The 13,271-nt window shown below is 41.6% G+C and overlaps 1 long non-coding RNA gene across 2 annotated transcripts in view; it reads right to left on the reverse strand.

Moving 5' to 3' along the window:
• Positions 1–5,211, reverse strand: part of LOC148125018 (uncharacterized) — a 16,430-nt gene extending 11,219 nt beyond the window's left edge. For both annotated transcript variants that reach the window (XR_015744613.1, XR_015744612.1), the window contains exons 1-2: positions 3,185–5,211; positions 2,768–2,931 (exon numbers count right to left, since the gene is read on the reverse strand). This is a non-coding gene — a long non-coding RNA (uncharacterized LOC148125018). The remainder of the gene's footprint in view (positions 1–2,767; positions 2,932–3,184) is intronic.
• Positions 5,212–13,271: the final 8,060 nt, after the last annotated feature.

A 13,271-nucleotide genomic window follows, 5' to 3' on the forward strand; every position in this document is an offset into this window, starting at 1 on the left:
TGGAATCAAGACAAACATGGGGGAAAGGGACAACAGTTTGCTGTTAACAACAAGCTACCTTTGTGGGTGTTAGGTATAATATAGGTTACCTAACGTAGTTTCGGTAAGATAATATATATAAACTATCATTGTTAGTTTAAGTGTGTGTCACTTTTAAAACTGCAAAGCATGTATTTTGGGTGTGGTGTGACACCACCATAAGAGGGAGCAAGAGATGCTGACGTGAGGCTGACAGTTTGCTGGCAATTACTGACAATTACTGGATTGGATTACATTGTATGGTTTGTTAGCTGCGTATTTCCCTACTGAAGAATTGCTGAAGGAAAAGAGGAGTTTCTGAGCTCTGCATATCTCTCTACTGCGAGAGATATATCACCGGACTGATATTTGTAAGTGTACTGACCTCTCTTTTTCGACACTGAATTTGCAAATTAATACTCCCTGGACGGACTGAACTAAGTGAATGATATATGGACTGTTTTGACTATGCTTTAACTCTTGCTGGAATAAAACTATTTAATAGGCACTGTGTATTTGGTTTACTGAGTGTAAGCTACAAAAACACTTATCTCACATATTTTGCCTGCCTGCCTGACTGCTCCTGCAGAATCTGCTAGGGTATATCCCTAACAGTGGGTCTCAATAATCTCACTTTTTCAAAACATAGCAGCTGTAAAGGTTTTATTTAATGTTATATTAAACCAAAGTGTTTTCTATCACTTGGACCCCAAGGCCCTGAAAGGCCACCCAATTCCCACCCAAATATAATGTTTCCAAGCCTAGGAGAGCAATCTGCTATTTCTACCCCACCCCAGCTGAAATTTGGGGGATGGGACAGTGCTTTAAGGGGAAAGACAATTTCATCTCAACATGAAATCACCTTGTCTGCTTTGTAAAGAGACCTCTAAGAGGGTTCTATTTCTTTTCCTTAATTAGTGCTTTGGATGGTTTTTATCAGGCTGTGCAAAGCTACTTTGTGCATTTTTACAGTTCAAAAACTGCTTTTCTTGCTCTTATCATTTGTGCTGGCACTTAGTAAAATACAAACCCACCTTTACAGAGAGGAAACACAGATGTGGAAGAGAACCAACAGGTACAAAACTGCATCATGCAAGGTCTATTTTTCAGAGCGTTGCAACCATCACCTAATGGTTACCCCACCCCAAAGTAAATGCACTTATTGTGCCTGGGTGTATGTAGCAATGAGCAGCTTTATTAAACCAAAGGCTTGGCTCTACTGTTTCTATTTCCTTAAATTGTCAGAGCTGTGTCACACTCTAACACAGCATTTCTCAACTTCTGGCAACTTTAAGATGCATGGACTTCAATTCCCAGAATTCCCGCCAGCAAGTTGGGTAGATAGATAATGGTGAAAGCATCAGGCTAGAAATCAAGAGACTGGAAACTCTAGTCCCGCCCTAGGCATGAAAGCCAACTGAATGGCAGTCTCCCCATCCCAAAGATTCCCAGGTTCTTGTGGAGAAGAGGACGGGAGGAAGCATTAGGCGTGTTTGCCACCTTGACTTATTTATAGAAATAATAAAGGCGGGATATAAATCCATAAACACATAGACAGGTAAGCAAGCAAGCTCTGCTCTTTGGACGTTGCATTATTTCTTCCTGCAATAACTCGTAGAGCCATGCGTTGGATTGTCTAGAAAGATGATTGCTATTGTATTAATTCCTATTGTACCTGAACTGAATCCAGTAGTTTGTAGAGCTAAAAGGTCACTGATTAATCTCACATCTATCACAAACAGGAGCAGACCCCACATTCTTTCAGGGATCAGTATCCAAGACTCCACACTTCATGGAAGGGCAGTCCTACATCTGAATAAGTCCAGCATCCTATCCTTACTTACCAACGGTGCCGGCTTTGGGGTGCGGTGTCACTAGTGGTGTGACTGGACACTGTGATTTGGATTGCTCCTTGAGGCCTTACAGACGCCCTTCTTATTCTATACTGCCTCTTCAATCTTCCCCAGAGGGATTGCGTGTTCTGGAGGAGGGAGACACACACACACACACACACACACACTGTGAGAGAGGAAACAGCCAAAAGGAAATGAGACAATCCTTCCCTTAGTCCCAAAGACTCATCTCAGAGCAGCCTCCTCCAACTTGCTGAGCTTCAGAACGGCCCTGACTTCGAGTCCCAGAATCCCAAGTCTGTTAACTGGGAATAGCGAGACTCGTGCTCACAATCCCACAAAGCAAACCAACACTCCACCTAACTGAGAGCTGGGCAGAAAGAGAAAGCACTTGGGCCAACCCAACCTAGACGATTCCTTTCAGACATTCTCTCGCCGCTGCACCTTAGAGCCAAGAGCGACTTCTCCAGTCCTTCTTTGAAGTTTTCATGAATCAGGGACGAAGTTTATGAAACAACACACGGCCTTCCTATCCTCTCAAAATGTTTAAACTCCTTGAACCCTCCAGTATTTGCATCAAAACATCGGTACAAATTTGCTGGATCAGAGCCAAGCTCCTTCCTGTGGGTAATTCCCAGCCACAAGCAGCATCTTTGGGCTGCCTTCAGTGCAAAAGGAAACCTGATTCAAATCCATACTAGGCCCTGACACTCAACTGGTTGATCTTGAACAAAGCTGTCTCTCTCTTTCCCCTGCCTCACTCTGTCTCTGTTTCTGTCTCTCTCTGTTTCTCTCTCCCGTTTCTCCCTCTCCCCTCCTTTTCCCCCTCTATTCTGTCTCTACAATGGGGACCAACTTCTATAAATTACAAATCATTAGCTATGGCTCTTTCTTACTTTCTCCTCTTCTAGGATGTGGACTCGGCACTCCAGTATTTGACACTTATGTTGAATTTACAGGTTGGCTTTCTGCAGTTTGGCAATTTTTTCCATGATTTTGGAGAGGTTCTCCAGGGAGCGAGACCTGATCCAGGCAGGGGTCGGTATGCCGCTTGTTGTGCCTAGAAAATGAACATCATGCAGAATTCTGAATCAACACACTCTCCAACAATAATATTTTTATTTTAATTTAAACAAATACATATAGTAAACATATAAACAAATAATGTTCAAACCAAGTGTACATAGCTGCAACTTATGCCAGTTATTACTACTATGACAGCTATCCTTTCTGGCCCTAGTTCCTGTGGTCATGGGAAATAATTCTTGGGCACGTTTTCTGGAGTTTCCCTTTCTGTTCTTTCCAACACTCACCTCTTCTTTTGCTTTCTCCTCCTCAATGATGCTGCCGTCTGAGGTAGCTTGACTGCTTCCTCTGGAAGCCTCATCCAGAAATATTTCAGTTTGCAGCTATTTAGGACAGTGACATTTATTAGAAGTGTTTGAATAGCAAATTTAAACCCAATGCTTTACAAGTATAAGATGCAGCACTAATTGTAGAATCCAAAACCTCCCCGCTTTAAATTTGAAAGTCAAAAGCAACTATTATAAATCTTTGCCATACACATGTGGGATTTCATCAGCAGGCACATTACAAATAAAGCGATCAGGATTACCCGATAAACCTGAACGTATATTTCCTTGCCAGACCAACTACATGTCTTGCTGATGTCTAATTAATCATCCTTTTTATCCTGCCGCTTCCCCATCCATCCAAAATACAACCAGAGGGAGGAGGAAATTGGGTGGTGATCCATGCGGATGAAATAAGACAACGTAACCCAACAGCTATGCAGAACAGGAACACAATTCCTCCAAACGTAATTTCAGATCAGACTGGAATTCACTCCCCACACCTAATATGACTTTGTGTGCTGCCTTATCTCTCCAGCACCTTCCTCGCTGCCCAATATTAAGTCACTCCCTGGATTCCCGTGTTGTATTTTGCCCCTGGCAAACACTTTACTTTGGACAGGAGGAGCTATTATTGACTCCCTGCCGTCAATTCCTGTTCCAGGCAGCTGAGAGTCACCCAAGCCGAGTAGCAGATTTTGAGGGAAGTAAGCAAAGATCACCGTGTTTGCCTCAAATGACACCTCAGAACAGTCTTACTCAACCTGAGCAAACTTTTAGATAGGTGAACTTCAACTCCCAGAATTCCTCAACCATGGGGATTCTGGGAATCCACATTTCTTAAACACAACTTTACAAAGACAATTTCCACAAAGGTCCAGCTCCGTCTTCCTGAACTATCCAGCCCACCATCAATTTTGGACTTCAGTTTCCGGAAGTTTATCCAACATAGTCAAATGCTGGCTGAGCTTCCAGGGAGGAAAAAGATCAAAGCTTCTGGAAGGCGTTCAGGCCTTTCAGAATATTCCTGGCATCCAAATAAGACAGCAAAAGTTGAATCTTCCTGATTATATGACTTGATTCCTGGTCAGGCAGGAGGTTTGTGGACTTCAACTCCCAGCCACTATGGCTGTCTGAGGAATTCTGGGAGTTGAAGTCCACAAGTGGCCAAGATTGGACCCCTGAGGTTCAAGAATTCCAACTGGTGGGGTCTAGGAGCAGAGGCGTCTCCGCTCTTGCTCTCGCCCTATACAAGACCCCCTGAAGTGAGGTTGGCCCTCACTCTGCTACCCTTTCCAGAAAAGGCTCAAGACCAGGCTTGGTTCACTGCCATGGGGATCCCGGTGTGCTACGCAAGTTTGGGAACAGCTGCTGGTTTGAGAACACTTCCTCTGGTCTGTTTTTCTAACTTTGTCTACAATTTTACGATCCTTTTACTTGCAAACCTCACACTTAGACAGTGAGATGAGCGGTATACAAATTGGAGAAATGCATAAATGTTTGCCAGGTGTTGGTGCTGAACCAGAACTCCCCTTACATAGGATACCTGTGAGGTCCCCCTAGATCCCTATGGAGACACTGCCATTCCGGTGGGGAGGGCCAGGATGCTCCTTTACCAACTTTTCCCTGTTCCTGGTCTTTCTGTCCCTTTGATGTACCTTCTTGGGAAAGGCCGGGGGCGGGATAGGCTTGGGGCCATCTCTTTTGGAAGGAACCGGCAAAGCGGTGCCTGAGAAACAACTTATCTCCTCGGCTCGAGTTCTGAAAACCACCTTGCACCCATGGGTTGGCTTGCCTGGGGCTGGACATAAGGGAGGCGTTTCTGCAATGTTGACCTAACGGTTGTGAGTGGGAATTTCAGATCCTGCCTTACTCTTCTTGCTATCACTATCTCCCAATAAAAGTTTTCTTTTGAAATGTTACTTGTTTCAAGAGTTCTGCTTTCTTGAGGAGAGAGGAGAGGCAAGTCCTTACAGTGGCTCTTCAAGTGTCCTTGATGCTGTGAATGGGGATTCACAAAGCCACCCTGCACCTCTGGAGCACTGCCTGGATTAAACTTTTCCTTTTGTCATGCTGACCCAGCCCCTGGGCGCTTTTTAAACCATGGTTTGCGTTGTGCAAAGGAAGCCAGTGCTGGGTTATTTAACTTCTGAGATTCACAACCAGTGTTTCTATTAAATACCACCAGAAAAGAACTGACCGATTGGCATTTAACTTATTTTTATTTGAGGGTCTCTTTCCTGCTCCTTTCAAAGGCAATAAAAGATAATATTTGTAGTTCACGGATGGCATGAGATGCTCTCTGAGCTCGGCTTTTTTCTTGCAGACATTTCTACACTCAAACTAGGTAACATTATCAAAGCTACAGCAAACCCCATTCCTTACTAGCACTCATGATGTTAGTTTGGCTAGTGAAACATCAGCCAGCAAACAACCAAGCTCGGAAAGCAGCAAGAAACTCTCGGAACAAGAGGGATTTAGACAACTCTAGGCAAACAACCGCCCTGGGCTTCAGCTGTGAAAACTTTCTCCACACTAGAAGGAATTTTCTGCCTCTGCACAGTCAGGCTTTCATGTTTTAAAAAGAATAGGGTTCTTTTTTTTAAAGGAATTCCAGCTCCTATTAGTTGGAAGAGCTGCTGCCAGACTCCTCGTCCATTCTTGACCCCGTGGCTGCAGCTCCCCCTTTTTTTTGCTACAGGCACAAGGTCCCCTTAGTTTTTGGGATGAACGGAGTGGGGATCCATCGGCTCTGACTGGGACCGACCAGCCAGCTTGCCTGAAGCCGGGCTGGGACTCACCACCTCCGGTCTCAAAGGGGCTTTTCAAAAGGCAGCCGGACTTTCTCCCTCTTTCCCTTCTGTAGCGCTACCCCCATAAGGGCCGCTGGAGTCCAGCTCTTCCTGGCCCTCTTGAAATGGCCGCCCGTCTACCCTGGTCCCTCCCTCAGGCACCTCCACTGGCCTGGGTCAGACGGTGGAGTGGTGGTCAGTCTCCTCTCAGCAGGCAGGTCACCTGGATGGGGGCTGATGGTCAGCCTTTTCCCATCAGGTGGGCCCCATGAGGAGATGGCTTCCAGGTGGCTGGTGGGCCCTTCTCCCTTTCCCTCACGTCTCTCTCTCTCTCTCTCTCTTGAACTGCTGCTGGGCCGGCCTTCCATCGCCTCTGCTCCTTCATGGATTCCTCTGGTTGCCTCCTTTCCCTCAAACCCTTCTCTCCCTCAGCCTTGCCCCACAGAAGCCTCTGCTATCCTATGCCCTTATTTCCCTCAGCCTTGCCCCACAGAAGCCTCTGCTATCCTATGCCCTTATTTCCCTCAGCCTTGCCCCATAGAAGCCTCTGCTATCCTATGCCCTTATTTCCCTCAGCCTTGCCCCACAGAAGCCTCTGCTATCCTATGCCCTTATTTCCCTCAGCCTTGCCCCATAGAAGCCTCTGCTATCCTATGCCCTTTTTCCCCTCAGCCTTGCCCCACAGAAGCCTCTGCTATCCTATGCCCTTTTCCCTCAGCCTTGCCCCATAGAAGCCTCTGCTATCCTATGCCCTTTTCCCTCAGCCTTGCCCCATAGAAGCCTCTGCTATCCTATGCCCTATTTCCCTCAGCCTTGCCCCATAGAAGCCTCTGCTATCCTATGCCCTTTTCCCTCAGCCTTGCCCCACAGAAGCCTCTGCTATCCTATGCCCCTATTTCCCTCAGCCTTGCCCCACAGAAGCCTCTGCTATCCTATGCCCTTTTCCCCCTCAGCCTTGCCCCACAGAAGCCTCTGCTATCCTATGCCCCTATTTCCCTCAGCCTTGCCCCACAGAAGCCTCTGCTATCCTATGCCCTTATTTCCCTCAGCCTTGCCCCACAGAAGCCTCTGCTATCCTATGCCCTTATTTCCCTCAGCCTTGCCCCATAGAAGCCTCTGCTATCCTATGCCCCTATTTCCCTCAGCCTTGCCCCATAGAAGCCTCTGCTATCCTATGCCCCTATTTCCCTCAGCCTTGCCCCATAGAAGCCTCTGCTATCCTATGCCCCTATTTCCCTCAGCCTTGCCCCATAGAAGCCTCTGCTATCCTATGCCCTTTCCCAGCCTTGCCCATAGACCTCTGCTATCCCTTCATGCCCGTTGCTTCATCTCAGCCTGCCCCAGAAGCCTCTGCTATCCTATGCCCTATTTCTCAGCCTTGCCCCATAGAAGCCCTTCTGTCCTATGCCCCACTCAGCCCCTCAGCCTTGCCCCAAGAAGCCTCTGCTATCCTATGCCCTTTTTCCTCAGCCTTGCCCCATAGAAGCCTCTGCTATCCTATGCCCTTTCCTCAGCCTTGCCCCATAGAAGCCTCTGCTATCCTATGCCCTAATTCCCTCAGCCTTGCCCCAAGACAAGCCTCTGCTATCCATGCCCTATTTCCCTCAGCCTTGCCCCATAGAAGCCTCTGCTATCCTATGCCCTTTTCTCCCTCCCTGCCCCATAGAACCTCTGCTATCCTATGCCCTTTCCTCAGCTGCCCCATAGAAGCCTCTGCTATCCTATGCCCGTATTTCCTCAGCCTTGCCCCACAGAGGTCTTTCTTCTCCTTTTAGGCCTTTTTTTCCCCTTCCCTTTTTGAAAAGGCTTCCCTCGCTATGCTTTCCTTCTCACTTTTTCCCCTTTTCAATCACAACCGTCCATTTTCTCCTCTCACTTCCTCTCTCTCTCTTTTCCCGCCAAAACCTCCTTTTTGTTTCTCTCCCTCCCCCACTCGCTACACTTGCAAACCTTTCCCTCCTCATCCGAGAAGCTTCTTCAGTTCTAGTCCTGAACTGAAGGAGCTTCAGATGAAAAGCCGAATATTTTTATAAGAGGAATAAAAATTAAAAAGTCAAGTTGTTTTCTGAAATGCTCCTTTGAGACAGGAGACAACCGTGACTGAGCATCTTCATAGAGAGTCACAGTCGCCTGGTTTCTAGCCTGGTGCATTAACCACTAGACCAAACTGGCTCTCGTGCCATGGCTGTATATTGATGTGTATAAAAATATAATGGCGGTGAATATGGCACTTAGAAGGTATTGGGTGAGTCAGATGGGAAAGATGACCTCATTCTAGTGAGTAGAGATGACTTAATTGCAAGCTTGCGCTCTAATGAAGGCAGTCTGCAAAGAAGGAAGGGTCTCAAGACACAAGGCTTTAAGGATTGAGAACAGAAAGTGAATCTCTCAGTTTTTGTTTAGCATTTAGGGCCTGGCTGCAAACATCTGAAAGACCACCAGGTGGGAGCAAAGAAATGGAAGTCTCTGTGTAGCTTCGCTGCTATCTAGCGGTCAGCTATGTTCATGAAGCTTAGAGTTGCAATCCACATTGGGCCTCCTGTGTAAATAGAAGGTAGCTGCTTTCAAAGCAACACAGGATAAAGCATTCCCCGTGGTTGTCAGAAGAGTGCCATTGTCCCTCCCTCCTATTCCTTACAAAGCACGCCATGCCTCAGGCACAGCTCCCCGGGGTCAAGGGGAAGTCCAGGAGGAGCCTGGCAATCCTGCCATACAATACAATCCATCACGAAGGCCAGTCATCGCCTCTCAAGAGCCTCCTATTCCTAACAGCTCCTTGGATTTTTTTTTTTTTTTGAAAACAGTTTTATTAATTTTAACAACAAACAAAAACACATAAAACATAAAAACATCATCCTTCATGAGTTTACAGACAGTGTATCGGTTGGTTTATCACTTTTTTTGTGCATCCATTTCATAGTCTCCATTGTAATTATATTGCATAATAGCTCATATTATCAATCAACAATTATATAGCCTGATATCATTATTAAACAATCATTTGACTATAATTTTATTAATTCATACTTTAGCGAGATAGCTATAGTTTACTTAATTTATTTTATAGCAAATCATATTTAAAGTCATAGCAAGTCTATCTTAATAAAATTTTATAAAAATAATATCATAGAAAAAAAGGAAATATGTATTCATTGTTTCCTAAGGTTCTAAATATTCTATTATTATATTTTATTATCTAACCATTGATAGAAAAGGTCCCAAACTTCATAGAATTGTTTATCTTCTTGTTCTCTAATTTCAAATGTCAGTCTACTCATTTCAGTACATTCCAATATTTTCTTAATAATTTCTTCCTGTGATGGTATTTTCTCACTCTTCCAATTTTTAGCAAATACAATCCTAGGCGCTGTTAATACATTTACAATCAAATATTTCAAATTTTTATTGTATGTATCAGGTAAGATTCCCAATAAAAAAATCTCTGGTTTTAAATCTATATGTTCCTTTGTCATTTTTTCCAACCATATGCGAATTTTAGTCCAATATTTTCTAGCGTCCTCACAAGTCCACCACATATGGTAATATGAGTCAGGTATCTGATGACATTTCCAACACTTTTCAGATTTATTTTTGAACATTCTTGCTATTCTTGTTGGGGGAAAATGCCACCCGTAAAACATCTTATACAAATTTTCTTTATATGCTGTTGACATTGTCATTTTATAATTTTTGCCATTTCTCTAAATCAATCCCATATCCAAATTTCTTCCCCCAAGCAATCATTGTTTCTTTAACTTGTTCTTCCTCTAATTTAATTTCCAGTAAATAACCATATAGTTTTTTAATCACTTTTTCATCAGTACCTGTCAAAATCTTATCTAAATCAGTCAATTTATCATAAAATCCCTCTGTTTTAGAATCTTTAACATACCTTGAGTGTATTTGCACACATGAAAACCAATTCATCTTTATACCTTGTTCTTCTAAGTTTTGCATCGTTTTAAGTTCACCCTTATCATCCAATATTTCCCCATATCTAACTGTTTGTTCCTTCCTGTATATTATAGGATAAGAAAAAGCTCCAATAGTTGATAACCAAACTGGGATTTTCAAATAACATTGTCTCTTAATTTTCTCCCAGTTTAACCATAAAGACTCCCGTATATAATGCCTTCTAAAATAGCCCTGCAATTTAGTTCCCTTGTACCACAGAAAAGCGTGCCAGCCCAGTAATAGATCATGTCCTTCTAGTGTCAACAATCTAGTCTTTCTTAATGTTATCCATTCTTTAGCCCACATCAAATTTGCAGCTTGATAATACAACTCCCAATTAGGAAGGCCAAATCCTCCTCTAATTCTAGCATCTTGTAGAAGTTTTAATTTTATTCTCGCTTTCTTACCTTGCCATATATACTTCAACACAATTTTATTTAAATCTTCAAAATAATCTTTGCCAAGCCTAATTGGTATTGTTTGAAACAAATATAAAATTCTGGGTAAAATATTCATCTTGATTGTTGAAATTTTGCCTGTCAATGACAGTTGTAGGTTTTCCCATTTCTTCAAATCAAGTGCTATCTCCTGTTTGAATTTAATATAATTATTCTCTTTCAATGTAGCGCATCTTGACGTCAAATATATCCCCAAATACTTAACTTCATTCATAACTTGAATTTTCAATAGGTCTGCCAGCTCTTCTCTTTGTCTTAATAACATGTTCTTTGTCAGAATCTTTGTTTTATCTTTATTTATTTTCAAACCAGCCATCTCACCGTATGTCTCTATCTTTTCCAATAATTTTAAAGCTGTCTCTAGAGGATCTTCCAAAATGAAAACCAAATCATCCGCAAAGGCTTGTAGTTTAAATTCCTCCTTTTTGATTTTCATTCCTTTTATATTTTGGTCCTCTCTAATATTTCTATTCAACACTTCCAAAGTCAATACAAATAACAAAGGTGATAATGGGCATCCTTGTCTTGTGCCTTTTCTTATGTTAATAGAGTCTGTAAGTTCTCCCTCTAACATTACTTTTGCCGTTTGCTTATAATATATGGCTTCTATTGCTTGAATAAATTTTCTGGCAAAACCCATCTGTTCCAGTAGTAGTAACATAAATCTCTAGTTTACATTATCAAATGCCTTTTGGGCATCTAGGAATATCAAAGCCATTTGTTTTTCAGGGTGCGCCTCATAATATTCCAAAGTGTCCAGAATTACCCTCATATTGTCTTTAATTTGTCTCTTTGGCAGGAACCCATTCTGATCGGGATGAATAAAATTATTTAAATATCTTTTAAGCCTTTCTGCCAAAATTGAAGCAAAAATTTTATAATCTGCATTCAATAAAGAAATAGGTCTATAATTCTTGATTTGTAATGAATCAGCCCCTTCTTTTGGAATAAGTGTAATGTAAGCTTCTGACCATGTTTTAGGTATCTTCTTATTTGACATAACTTCATTCATGACTTCTAGCAATGGAATGTTCAACGATTCTTGTAATGTTTTATCAGATTCTGCCGGTAGCCCATCTGGACCTGGTGCTTTTCCATTATTCTGTCTGTTAAGTGCTTCGGTTAGTTCCATCATTGTTATAGTACTTTCTAGCATTTTTTCAGTCTCATCAGGTATCTTAGGTAGGTTAGCATTTTGTAAATACTGTTTAACTTTTTCCTCATCAATATCCTCTTGTTTATATAGCTGTCCATAGAAGTCTCGGATAATTGCCTTTTTCTCCTTATTACCATAGCACATTTGGCCTTGATCGTCTATTAACTATAATATTTTCCTTGATTCTTTCTCCTTTCTCAGTTTGTACGCTAACCATCTACCTGGCCTATTTGCATCTTCAAAATAGTTCTGTTTAGCACTTCTAATTTTTTGTGCCAGTTCTTCTTTCTCTGTCTGACCCATTTTATGTTTAATTATGTCCATTTTAAGTTTAATCTCTTTTTTCTGTGGCATTTTCTGTAATTCTTTTTCCAATTTTTTATGATCATCTTCTAAAGCTTTGATAGTTTGCCTCTTCCTAATGTTCTTTTTCTTTGTATAGTCTACTATTAAACCTCTCGCATATGCCTTCATTGTATCCCAAACATTCTGTATTGAAGTATCTCCTTTTTTATTTTCACTAAAGAAGAAGGCCAATTCTTTCTCCATCCATTGTGTAAAGTCTTTTTCCTTTAAAATAGTATTATTTAATGTCCATCTAGATCTTCTTTTTTGTCCTTTCCATTTAATTGTCATTGGATTATGATCTGCCCATGTATTTGTTTCAATATTTATTTCTTGGATATTAATTCTGTTGAGGTCCAAATCATATCTATTCTGGACCATGATAAATGTCTATTTGAGTAAAAAGTATATTGTTGAATTTTAGCATTTCTTTCTCTCCATATATCTTTTAGGTTTAATTCATCTATCATTTTGAAAAAGGATTTAGGGAGAGTCTTTCTATTTTGTCTTGTTGCTGTTGCTGTATAGTCCAGTTTATTGTCTACAATCCCATTGAAATCTCCCATCATAACTATATTAATATAGTCCAGTCCCAATATTTTCATATGTAATTTTTTGTAAAAATCTTCTTGTTTATCATTCGGGGCATAAATTGCAATCAGGAGTGTTTTTGTATTGTTATCCACTATTTCAACCATTAATACTCTTCCCTCTTCATCAGTATATATCAATTTTGCTGGGATAGTTTCTTTAATATATAAAACCACTCCTCTTTTCTTACAATGGGTCAGAGAAGTGAATATTTTCCCTAATTTTGGTCGTGCCAGTAATTGTTCATGTTGTTTTTTAATGTGTACTTCTTGTAAGCAAATTATATCAAATTTTAACTTCTCTAATTTATGAAAGGTTTTTCTTCTTTTGATAGCTGAGTTCAGTCCATTTATATTCATAGAAATCAATTTTTTTTCCTCCATGATTATGTTTTGTATTTAGATCTAACAGCTCTCGGAGATCTTATTTCACGTTGTTCTTTGGTCTCCACTTGTCCACCTACTGCACCTTCTTCTTTTCCCATCTCCATTTGGTCCTCTTGAGATTTTCTCTTATATCTACCTATTCTTTCTCTCCTTTTTGACAGTTTCATATCTTTTTTTTCTGTTATGCTTTTTCTGGGAAAGAAGGGGGAGTGGATCAAAAAAACTTTGTAACAATGCCAACTAGAGGCTTGAAAAATACTTTATTTGAAGCTGAGAGAACTGTAAAAAACTCTCTCAAGGACACTGGAATTTGATAAGATAGAGGGAAGAACACTGGAGAATGTTTTTACAGGTGCTCTTCGGAAC

The sequence above is a fragment of the Pseudonaja textilis genome, chromosome 9 (genome assembly GCF_049901715.1).
Source record: "Pseudonaja textilis isolate UNSWEBS1 chromosome 9, rPseTex1.2, whole genome shotgun sequence".
Lineage (NCBI taxonomy): Eukaryota > Metazoa > Chordata > Lepidosauria > Squamata > Elapidae > Pseudonaja > Pseudonaja textilis.